Here is a 12,434-nt window from a genome sequence, read left to right as displayed (position 1 = left end):
AGGAAATTGATTAGGGTGAGGTCGAAATAGAACAGGCCTATATGCTGGTCAATGTGAAGATTAAGGAAGAAGTAGTGTTGAACCTTCTTAAAAACATCAAGATTTATAAATCCCCAGGGCCGGACGTGACATACCCCAGGTTGCTGTGGGAAGTGAGAGAAAAGAATACTGGAGCAGTAGCTATGATCTTTGAATCCTCTTTGGCTGCAGGGGATGTGCCGGAGTATTGGAGAATGGCAAATGCATTTGCCTTGTTTAAAAAGGGTAATGGGGAGAATCCTGGGAACTATAGACTGGTGAGTCTTAGGTCGGTTGTATGCAAACTACTGGAAAGGATTCATAAGAATAGGATGTACGAGCATTTGGAAAGGTACAGTCTACTCAAGTATTGTCAACATGGTTTTGTAAAAGGAAGGTCGTGCCTCACGAGCATAATTGAGTTTTTGAAGAGATAACAAAAGAAATTGATGAGGGTAGGGCGGAAGATGTGGTCTACAAAGGTTTTAGCAAGGCATTTGACAGGGCCCTCCAGGATTCAGTGGAACCTTGGCTGTTTGGACAAAAAAACTGGCTTAAAGGAAGAAAGCAGAGGGTAGTAGTGGAAGGAAAGTATTCTGCCTGGCGGTCGGTGACTAGTGGAGTGCTGCAAAGATCTGGCCTGGGACCCCTGTTCTTTGTGATTTTTATAATTGACCTGGATGTAGAGGTGGAAGGATGGGTGAGTAAGTTTGTGGATGACACGAAGATTGGAGGAGCTGTTCATGGAGCTGTAAGTTGTCGAAGGTTACAAGAGGATATAGACAGGATGCGGAGTTGGGCAGAAAAGTGTCAGATGGAGTTAAATCTGGATGAGTGTGAGGTGTTGTATTTTGAAAGGACAAACCAGAGGGCTGAGTACAGAGTTAATTTTCGTTACTTAAGAGTGTGGATGAACAGAGGGAACTTAAGATTCAAATCCATTCATCCTTCAAGGTTGCTGCACAGGTTGATAGGATAGTTAAGAAGGCCTATGGGATGCTAGACCATTAGTAGGGGATTGAGTTCAAGAGTAAAGAGGTCATGTTGCAACTCTACAAATCTCTGGTGGGACCACACTTAGAGTATTGTGTTCAGTTCTGGTCACCTCATTATGGAAAGTATGTGGAAGCTATGGAGAGGGTTCAGAGGAAATTTACCAGGATGTTGTCTTGATTGGAATACAAGTCTTATGAAGCAAGGTTAGCAGAGATGGGACTTTTCTCTTTAGAGTGTCGAAGGATGAGAGGGGACTTGATAGAGGTCTACAACATTATGAGAGGCATGGATAGGGTGGATAGCCAGTACCTGTTTCCCAGGGCACCAATAACAAACACCAGAGGGCGTATGTACAATATTAAGGGAGGGAAGTTTAGGGGAGACATCAGGGGTAAGCTTTTTACAGAGAGGGTTGTGGGTGCCTGGAATGACTTGCCAGGGATAGTGGTGAAGGCTAAAACATTTGGGGTATTTAAGAGCCCCTTGGACAGACACGTGGTTGAAAGAAAAATAATGGGTTACGGGGTAGCGTAGGTTTGGTACTTTTCTTTAATGAATATATGCGTCGGCACAACATCGAGAGCCGAAGGGCCTGCACTGTGCTGTAGTGTTCTAGTGTTTAGGGTGGTGACACTATCATGGGTGCACAGATAGTAAAGGAGGGGCTAAGGAGACAACCCTGAGGGGCACGTATGCTGAGGGTCAGAGCGACAGAGGTGAGGCAGCCCACTCTTATCACCTGCCGGCAATCTGACAGAAAGTCCAGGATTCAGCTACGCAAGGCAGGGTGAAGGCCGAAGTCTCTGAGCTTCTTGTCGATACTTCACGCCTTCCTCTAACTAATGCTCTGCCCATGACTGCAAGGAACGGCAGAGAACTTCGGAGAACAGAGAACATCAGAGAAAACATGCCTCCCCTCCATGGACTCTTCCTACACTTCCCCTGCCTCGGAAAAGCAGGATATGAACTCAAAGATCCTCACAACCTGGACATTCTTGCTGCAAACCCGCTCCCCCATCGGGGAAGAGACACAAAAGCCTTAAAGCGCGTAACACCCGGCTCAAGGACAGCTTCCTGTCTGTGGTTATCAGCCAACTAAACGATAAAATGGCTCGACCTCACAATGTAACCCAACATGACCCTGCACCATATGTCTATCTGCACTGCATTTTTTCTGCAGCCATAATGCTTTGTTACAGTTATTGTTTTGTCGTATATCAACTCAATGTACTGTCGTAATGTATTGATCTCTGTGGATGGTACGTCACGCAAGATTTTCACTGTATCTCAGTACGTGATAAGAATAAACAAATTCCCGCTTTTACTGTGTAAATATTAGACAGACTGCGCTTCTGATTCGGAACCTCATAAGGAAACTTAACTGAACTGTTGTCTTTTCTGAGGAACACAAATAAATAGAAAGGCTTCAATCTCGCACTACGATTTGCGGTAATTGGGATCATGTGACCAGTACTGGGTCTCCCATATCTATATCAGAATCAGGTTTAATAGCTCGGGGGTGGGGGGGGGGGGTCTGCGTGACGTCACCTGTGGGACAGCGCTCGTATTTATCACGGGTTTCATCACTGAATCCGGTGTTGTGAGATGTTAAGTCCCCGGTTATGTGTCCAGCTGTGCCGTGATGTTCGTGGAGTCGGCTGCTTGGTGTTTGTCTCGATTCGGGTCACAACACCAGAATTGCCAGCGGGGTACACACACGGTGTATTATCACAACAGAAAACCTCCCGTCCCTGACAATGTGGACCATAGACACCCCTTCCTCTCAGAGACAGGGAATCACTCAGACAGCTGATCGCTGAGAGGAATTATAATTATTGGTCATTAAAGTTCGCCCAGATTCGTTTGAACGGATTTGATCTGGAGTTCGGGGTTTCACAGTGAAAGGGCCGGGCAGCCGGACTCTCTCCGTTGTCCAGATATACTTCCAGGTGAGGCGACACTTCACCTGTGAATCTTCCGGGGTCGCCTATTTTGTCCGCTGCCCCGACGCGGCTGCTTCTACACTGACGACACCAGCTCCTCCGCAGTTGTGCAGGGCAGGGTTGTTTTTTTGGGGGGCGGATCGATGTTATCGTTCCCTTTTGTGTGGGAGGGGTGGGTTTTGGGGGTTGATGATCGGGATGTCTTTCCTTTTCTATGCAGGGGGTGGGAGTTTGATTTTTCTCTCTGAACGACTTTAATGCTCTTTCTATGTTTTGTGGTTCTCTGGAGAAAAATAGAACGCAAGAGTTGTTTATGGATACCTGCTTTGATAATAAACTGACCTTTGAACTATCAGCTCCCAGCGGGACCTCCCGGTGTCCAAACATTTTCATTCCGATTCCCATTCCCGATCCGACGTGTCAACCCATCGCCCCCTCTTGTGCCAAGATGAGGCCACCCTCATCTTGCCGCCCAGAAGTGTCCTGGATCAGCGCCTTATATTCCGTCTGGGTAGCCCCCCCCCCCCCCCCCGCAACCTGATGGCATGAATATCGATTTCTCCTTCCGATTAACATATTTTCCCTTCGCCCCTCCCTCCCACTCCCTCTCTTCCGCTCTGACAATTCACGTCCTCTCACGTGCTTATCACGTCTCTCTGGGCCCACTGCTCCGATTCTCCACTCTCCTCTCCTATTAGATTCTATTTTCTTCTGCTCTTGAGCTTTCCCACCTACCTGGCTTCACCCATCAACTCATTTCCACGCCCGCCCCGATTATTTTCAGATATTTCCCCCATTCCATCTCAGTCCTGAAGGAGGGTTCAACTGGAAACGTCCACTGTCGACTCTTTTCGATAGAAGCTGCCAGGCCTGCTTAGTTCCTTCAGCATTTCATGCGTGTTGCTCTGGGTTTCCAGCATCTGCAGACATTGTCGTGTTTGTGATTTACCTCTCCGTTGGAGGGATTGGGGGAAAGTTTGATATGGCCGGTGCACAGAGATCAAACGTGCAGCGCCTTGACGTTGATTTTTTTCTCTTCATTCCTGAATCGGAACTTCCCATCTTTGAGCTGGAGAGGTGTCCATGAGATTCCCAGCTGCACCACAGTCGGCGGGTCTGACACCTCCACTACCAGAAAGCTGACTGCTGAGAGAATCAATCCGTCGGGATTCCCCTCCCTGCTGACGGGTATTCTCTTTTACGGGACGCTTGGAACTTGCCGCCCAGAAGTGTCCTGATCACCACAATAGAGTCGGGAACCTGTCTACCTGCGCCACTCTCGTTCCTCTTGAGACAGGAGCATGCGCCCTAACTGCAGCTGCACCTCCGTGGACCTGATGCTGTGTGACGAGAGAGGAGCCAGTCGTTTACCCGGTCGTCAACTGGAATAGCCAGATTAATCTGGAAAGGACGCGGGTGTCTGTGGAGGTCCGAAGGCCAGAGTCAGTTCAGGTCCGGGCGTGTGAGCGGAGATTGTCGGAGCAGCCGAAAAGAAGGGCTTATTAGATGCTAGGAGTGGGACTGAGACAGCCAGAGGTTTCTGAATTGCATTGGAGATAAAGTTAATGGCTGTCAGCTGATGCTGGCTGTCTACAGTAAATTCGTCGATGGCGGCTGTGAGAGCCTGATCGTTGACATCTGAGTCCGACTGACAGCCGTGAGCTGTTCAACTATTGCGGCTGGGGTCGATACCTGTTCTTCCAGATGAGACGGGGCGTGTCGGCAGGAGATTATCTGCCCCATCGCCTCAGTAACTTCACTCAGAACAGATTCCATTGACTGTAGTTTGTATCTTACCTGACCAATGAATCCCAGGCTATGCTCAGCTGCTCTCTCTCTCTCTCTCTCTCTCTCTCTCTCTCTCTCTCTCGCTCGCTCGCTCTGATGGGTCCATCTTTGTGTGGTCGACACTTGTCACAAGGTTCAGATGTGGCCCGAGTGCAGAGGGAGAGACACTGAAGCTAGTCGATAGTCCACGGACTATGCGAACAGAGTTAGAGAGAAAAGAAAATAAGCACTAAGCCAAACAGGGCCATTAAATAAAACTCTCAAATGGAAAATGAAGCCGACACTGCGGCTGAAAGTAGTAACTAAATATAAAATGTATACACGGAGTCAGTTTTCGTGAACAGCCCAATTTCCCAGGCTAAGCCGAAACCAATCAGGGAGCGAGGCATTTTTGTACTGGGTTCAAGTCTACGACAGAAAGAACAGAGTTAAATATTATAACAAGGAAATAATAATAACGTACATCTTCATGAGCGTGATTGCCGTCTCTGCTGCCTGTCGAATCCATGGTTGTGACAGGGCCCCCTTTCTAGATGCAGCGCCGGTGCAACTGAATTGTATCCAGTGGAAGACCCAGATGAGCGACTTATCCAAGATATCCTTAGCCACAATACACTGCATTATTTTACAGGGACATGGAAACCAGAATGCCAGAACAGTTAATGTTGAGTTGTGGAAGGAGATGCTGGAAAGACTACAGACGTATCTAGGAATCTCAGGTTGAACATGGTGTGACTACTGACCCGAGCTGCATGTATTTCAATAGAAGAAATATGGTAGGAAAGTTGGATAAACGAGCTGAAGATGAGGGAGCTGGTTGGTAGACTGGGACAAAATGTAGTGAGGAGGGGCTGTCGATGGGGCAAAATTAAAGTCAACAAGATGCAATATAAATGGTGGACAATATCGAAAAGGGTGCATACAGAACTGAAGATGTTATATTTGAATGGGGCAGTATACAGACTGAGACAGATGAACCTGCAGCACAATTGCAAATCAGAATGATGTTATAGGCATTTCTGAAAAATATAGGCGCGGGGTGGGGGGTGGGGTTCAGGGCAGAAATGAATAGTGGCTGAAAGAAAAAATAAACAGCCTGGAGCTTCGTATCCAAGGATACACGGTGTATCGAAAAGCCAGGCAGCAAGGTAGAGTGGGTGGCGTTGATCTGCTGGTAAAAAAAAAAAATCAAATTATTCAGAAGTGGAGACATGGGACTGGAAGATGCTGATAAAGGTGAGGAACTTCAAGGGTAAAATGACACTGATGGGAGTTGTATACAAGCTCTAAAACAGTAGTACGGGTTTGGCCTCCAAACTTCAACGGGAGATGGAAAATGCTTGCCAAATGGGTAAGATTACAGTGGCCATTGTAATATGCAGTTAGAATGGAAAAATCAGTTTGGTGCTTGATTCCACGAGGGGAAATTTCCAAAGTCCCTATGAAGTAGCTGTTTAGAGCCGCTATGGATTCAGATATTCCAGATTGGGTGTTGAGCAATGGACCATAATTGATTAGACAGCTTCAGGTAAAAGATCCCTTAGAGGCAAGTGATCACAGTATCAAGGAACTCGCACCGAACTTTAAAACGGAGAAGCTAGAATCGGACGTTTCAGAATTTCAGTGGAGTCAAGGGAACTACAGAGTCATGTGAGTGAAGTTGGCCAGAATTAATTGGAAAAGAAGGGTATCAATGGCTGTAATTTCTGGAAGTAAGCTGGAAGGCAGAGGCTATATACATCCCAAAGAGGAAGAAGAATTCTGAAGGAAAGATGACACAACGGTGGCTAATAAGGGAAGTCAAAGAGAACATAAAAGCCAAAGAGGAGGCATGCAATGGAGCGAATATTAGTGGGAGGTTAGAGGATTGGGAAGCTTTTAAAAAATCAACAGGCAGCAACTAAATCATTAAGAAAGTAAAGATTTAATACAAAACTAAACCAGCCAATGCGATTAAGGAGGATTCCAAACGTCTCTTCAGATACATAGAATCTGAAAAAGGGCGAGAGTGACTGTCAGACTGCTGGAAAAAGAAGCTGAAGACGAGACGAGCTAAATAATATTTTTCCTGAGTCTTCACGGAGGAAGACAGGAACTGTATAGCGGCAGTTGAAGGTGTCAGGGGTCATGGAGTTTGTAAAGGTACCATAACTAGAGAGAATGTTCTTCGGAAACTGTGGGGGAGATCGTGGAGGCATTGGCGATGATCTTCTAAGTAGCACTAGGTTCCGGACTGGTTCTGGAAGACTGGAAAATTGCAAAAGTCACTCCACTCTTCAGGAAGGGAGAGAGCCAGAAAGTACGGGCCAGATAGTTTGGTATCAGTGATTGAACAGATGTTGTAGTCGAATAATAAGGATGAAGTCTCATGGGACTTGGAGGAACATGAAAAAATAACAGGCCATACTCCGCATGGTTTCTGCAAGGGAAAATCTTGCCTTTACAATCGTTGAAGAAATCATTCAAGAAATAACAAGTAGGATAGATAAAGGAGAATCTGTTGATGACCGTACTTGATTTTTTAGAAGGCATTTGGCAAGTTGTGCCAAATAAGACTGCTTAACAAGCTATGAGCCCATGGTACTATAGGAAAGATGACAGCATGGATAACGCAACGGCTGATTGACAGGAGTCGAAGAGTGCCGAAAAGGGAGCATTTTCTGTTTGGCCGCCGGTGACAGGAGGTACTCCATAGAGCCTGTGTTGAGACCGATTCTTTTAAGGATATATGTCAATGAGTTTGATGACGGAATTGATGTCTTTGTTGCAAAGTTTGCAGGCAGTATAAAACCTGAAGGAGGAGCAGGTTGTTTTGAGGAAGTAGAGTGGCTACAGAAGGTCGCACAGATTAGGTGAATGGGTAAACTAAATGGCAGAGTGAATACAGTGCCAGGAAGCGTATGGTCCTGCACTTTGGTAGAGGAAATGAAAGAGTCGACTGCTCTCGAAATGGAGAGAAAATACAAAAAAAAGTAGTGAAACTGGATGAAAGACCTTGTGCAGGATTCTCTAAAAGTTAATTTGCCGCTTTAATCTATGCCACGAGAGGCAAATGCAACGCTAGCATTCATTTCAAGACAACTGGGATATAAGTGCAATGAAGTAATGCTGAGACTCTATAAAGCACTGAAGTGGACTCACGTGGAGTATTGCGAGTAGGTTTGGGCCGTTAATCGTTAGAGGATGTGTTGAAACGGGAGAAGGTTCAAAGTAGGCTCACGAAAACATTATTGAATGTCTTGTTACATGAAGAGCGCCTGGTGGCACTGGGACTGTATTCACTAGAATTTGGAAGAATGAGAATATATACCTATCAAATGATGAAAGGTCGTGATAGAGCGGACACAGAGGAGGTGTTCGCTGTTGTGCAGAGTCTCGGAACAGAGGTCATAGCTTCAGAATACAGCGGCACCATTTTTGTACAGAAATGAGGAGGAATTTCTCTATCCAGAGAGGAATAATTCCGTGCAATTCTTGCCACAAGCAGCTTTGGAGGTCAAATCTTTCTGTATATCTAAAGCAGCGATTGATATATTCTTGAGTGGTCGGAACATGAAGGGATACGGGCAGAAGGCAGGCTGAGAGGATAGATGGATCAAATATGATGAATTGCAGCACAGAATCAATAGACAAAATGACCTATTCTGATCCGATATTTTATGGTCTTCCGGTATAAACTTTCTAACTTACGACACAAGTTAAAGGGTAAGCGACTGGTGGCATGGGGTACAATATTCTCATTGCCTGGGGAAGAAACTGTTTCCCATTCTCACGGTTTTTCTCATTGCTACGGTAAATCCTGTCTAATGTTAAGGGGTCATAGAGATTGTTGGACAGACAGGAAGGGTCATTGACGATGCGAAGGGCCTGCATTCCCTCCACACCTAATACGGATCTCAGTCGAGTGGAAGGGAGGTCCAGCTGATCACATCAATCCTTCGTTAGGTCTTTCAGTCAGACACCTTGCAATTCCTGTACCAGATGGTGATGCAACTTGTCAGGCCACTCTTGATGGTACTCAAGTAAAATTATTTAGATTGGTGGTGCGGGGTGGAGAGGGGTGGGGAAGAGAGCCCTCCCTGCTTGCCTCTACTCAGCAAATGGAGAAGTTATGATATCCTGATAAAAGAGGTGGGATTGAGAGACCAGGAGAAATTGTCTGTTACCTTCACGCTCAGAAACGTAGTCCCCTGTCTTGGCTGATGAGCCGCTCATGTGCTGCAAGTAGCAGTCAGTTTGAACATTGCGGCTCAAGGAGCTGTGATCGCACTATTCTACCATCCGCTCTCTCTCCTCTCTGTGCATCATCGCATTTTCATTGCTGATGAGTCAATCCACTGTTGTGTCATCGGGGAGCCTGGTGATTTGGTTTGAACTGGATCGAGCAGTAGAGTCGTGCATCAGCCGTGGGCTGAGCACACAACCCTGGGAAGGCCAGCGCTCACCCTGATGAAGTTAGGGATGTTTTTGTCACAAGTGATGACTGTGGACTTTGTTTTTAAAACTCCAAACTGCAGTTACAGGGAGGAGTGTTAGGAACCAACGAGGATATCAGCCTCAGAGATTATTGTGAGATAATGCTGAGAGAAAGTCGATAAATAACATCCTGTCATATGAGATACCATTTTCCAGGCGGTGCAGGACGAAGTGAAGGGCAGAGGCCGTGGTGTCATCAGTTGACTTACCTGAGCGAAAAACAAACCAGAAAGCACCCTATGTCCTCTTGGGTGCCGGGTTCACGCCACTTTTCCTGCCAATGGCATTGGTTCCAATGTGGATCATAATCACTGTCTATTCACCCTTCCATTTAGGAATGTTGTAAACTTAAACAGAGAATTCTCTGTCATCCTGCAGCTTGGGAGGGACTCAATGTACAGCTGCAGTACTTAGATTAGAGCCAGTGAATCGTCTTTGGCAATCGGTGTAGACAATGATAAGCAGCATTATTCCCCAGTCTCACTGTTGTATCACCGGTCGGAACAGTACATGAGTGACATCACTTCCAATGTTAGTTCACAATTATCTCGTCAATGTTTGAACAAAGTGTTCATGTTCTATTGGGGGCACAGCAGAGACGCGACACCCCGATGTCACGACCAGCAAGATATTTGACTCACGTCAGACAGGTAAACGGATATTGTGTTTTAAAGTGTGGCAATCATCGCGAACAATAGGATTGCATCATCACATTAACAGTTCAGTGAGGACTTCACGGAGATCGGATAGTCAGTATCAGGACTGATAGGGCAATAACATTGGAAACAAGACGTCACCTGCGATGGCAGGGTGGTCGCCCTGGTGTTTGAAGTTATGGAAATTCAGGCCCAAGTCCTGTTCTGTTAGAGTGAAGCTGTGAGCAGTAATGTTTTATCACAGTTTCAAAACGAGCATCTGACAATCCAAAAGTTGCTCCTCTCAGACAAGGAGACACGAGATATCTACAAAGTGACAAAGAGGGGCTCGGTTTGAAGCAAAGCCTGGTATTTTCAAGCATTGACTAATAAGAGCCAACACTCAAACTAAGCAGAACCATTTCTTTATTGGTGTCCCAATGCACTGAAACAAAAATTTACCTTTTGATTATAAATCAAATGACTATAACATGATATTATGCAATATTTGGTTAATTTCCCTGATGTGATTGATTTGTAAAGTGGACATTTGTCTACACCATTACAGTCTGGCGGGAAGCATGAAAGAGAGTGTCACATACAGATTTTCTGTGAAATGTGTTCTATTTCCTTCACACAGTGAATCCAATTCCACATAAAAATGGCACATACCCCGATCAAGCTTGCAATGTGTGTAAACCTTTCCACATTACAACAGATCCATGGCATAAAGCACTATAGGTAAATAACTTATGCTGCGGTATGTCTGTTATCTTTGGTGTTACTGGTCAGATCACGGATCAATTTATACAATTAGTATTTCTCGGATGCTGACCCTGTTATAACTTATAGCATCAGCTGGCACTGTCGTGTGGCGTATTAAAAACTGAACGCCGCCGGTGCAGTCAGTGTCGACAAGCTGCTTAAGTTCTTTCTGCATCCTCCAGCCACCCAAAGCACCCGCCACCTGCCTCTGTACGGGATGGATGGAATTTGTGAAGAGCAGAATAGCAGTAAAACTTCTCAAATGTTTCAGAGTTAGAGGAACGCTGTCAATTTATCATGTGATTGGTCCCTGATAGACCAACCATCTGTTAACATCACACACACACACACACACACACACACACACACACACACACACACACACACACACATCTTGCCCTTCTTCTCTCCCCACCCTGCACACTCTTACCTCTCTGCACTTATCATAATGGTTTAGGGTGTAGTGAATTAATGCATCTATTTCCATTTTCTCCTCTTGCCCTCACTTTCTTGGGTACACTGATTTTTTTGGGGGGTGGCAAAGGGAAAATTGAATTAATTCACACAATGACTGTGCCTCGCACATTAAACATTGACACACTGGAGAAAACGGACAGCTGGCAATTAATACAACTGACCTTCGTGCCTTTTTGATACAGGAAAAAAAAGTGAAGGAATCCTTGTGGTCATAGTGAGAATGTGCAAGGTATATAGAGAAGTGCCCAAAATTCATAATACATTTGTGACCTGGCACCAAGCGAGCGTCCTGACTAACTGTGCCTCACTGCAGCTGGGATTTTGACTACTTTCACTGCCTTTGCCATACTGATAATTTTCTATCGAAGCTAAAATCTACAAAGTTCGGAAGTTCAAAATTCAAAGTAAAATTTATTATCAGAATACAAACATATCACCACATACAACCCTGACTTTTTTTTTCCAGTGGGCATACTTTGCAAGTAACGATAAACTGCAATCATTAGGAACAGTTAACAAACTGTACATCTGCAGTTATAAATAAAGAGCAATAAATAACAAGTTTAAAGTAACAATACAACAGAGTCCTTAAATGAGAGTAGCAATTCCCTTTTCCTCAAGTTCCCGATGATTGATGGGTAGTAACTGTTCTTAGACCCGGTGGTGCGAGTCCTGAGGCTCTGGTACCGTATGCGTGATGGCAGCAGCAAGAAAAGACCATGACCTGGGTGGTGAGGATCTTTGATGATGGATGCTGCTTTTCCACTGCAATGATTCATGTCGATGTGCTCAATGCTTGAGAGGGTTTCACCTGTGATATACTGGGCCAAATCCAGTACATTTTGCAGGATTTCCCACTGAAAGGCGGAGTTTCCATACCAGGCTGGAATGCAGGCAGTCAGCACACTTTTCATGATCCATCTATTGAGGCTTGTCAAGATTTTCAATGGCATGATCCATGATCCATCCTCTGCAGGATCCTGAGGAAGTGGGGGCGATGTCGTGCTTTCTTCTCAGAAAATCCACAACACAATAAAACAAAGTAATACCCAGATGAATTTAAATCTAGCTTGAACGACTTGGATTCCTCCTATCGCTTTGCAGTATAGCTGGAGCCCATCTTTGGCCATTTCCAAAAATGCTGGTGGAACGCAGCACTCCGGGCAGCATCTATAGGAAGAAGTACAGTTGATGCTTTGTACTGAGACCCTTCATCAGGACTAACTGAAAAAAAATTGTAATCTCTTATTATCTTGACTGTACGTCTTCCTATAGATGCTGCCCGGCCTGCTGCATTCTTCCAGCATTGTTTGGTGTGTGTTGCTTGAATTTCCAG

The sequence above is a fragment of the Hypanus sabinus genome, unplaced genomic scaffold (assembly GCF_030144855.1).
Source record: "Hypanus sabinus isolate sHypSab1 unplaced genomic scaffold, sHypSab1.hap1 scaffold_775, whole genome shotgun sequence".
NCBI classification, from domain to species: domain Eukaryota; kingdom Metazoa; phylum Chordata; class Chondrichthyes; order Myliobatiformes; family Dasyatidae; genus Hypanus; species Hypanus sabinus.
This window is presented reverse-complemented; position numbering follows the sequence as displayed.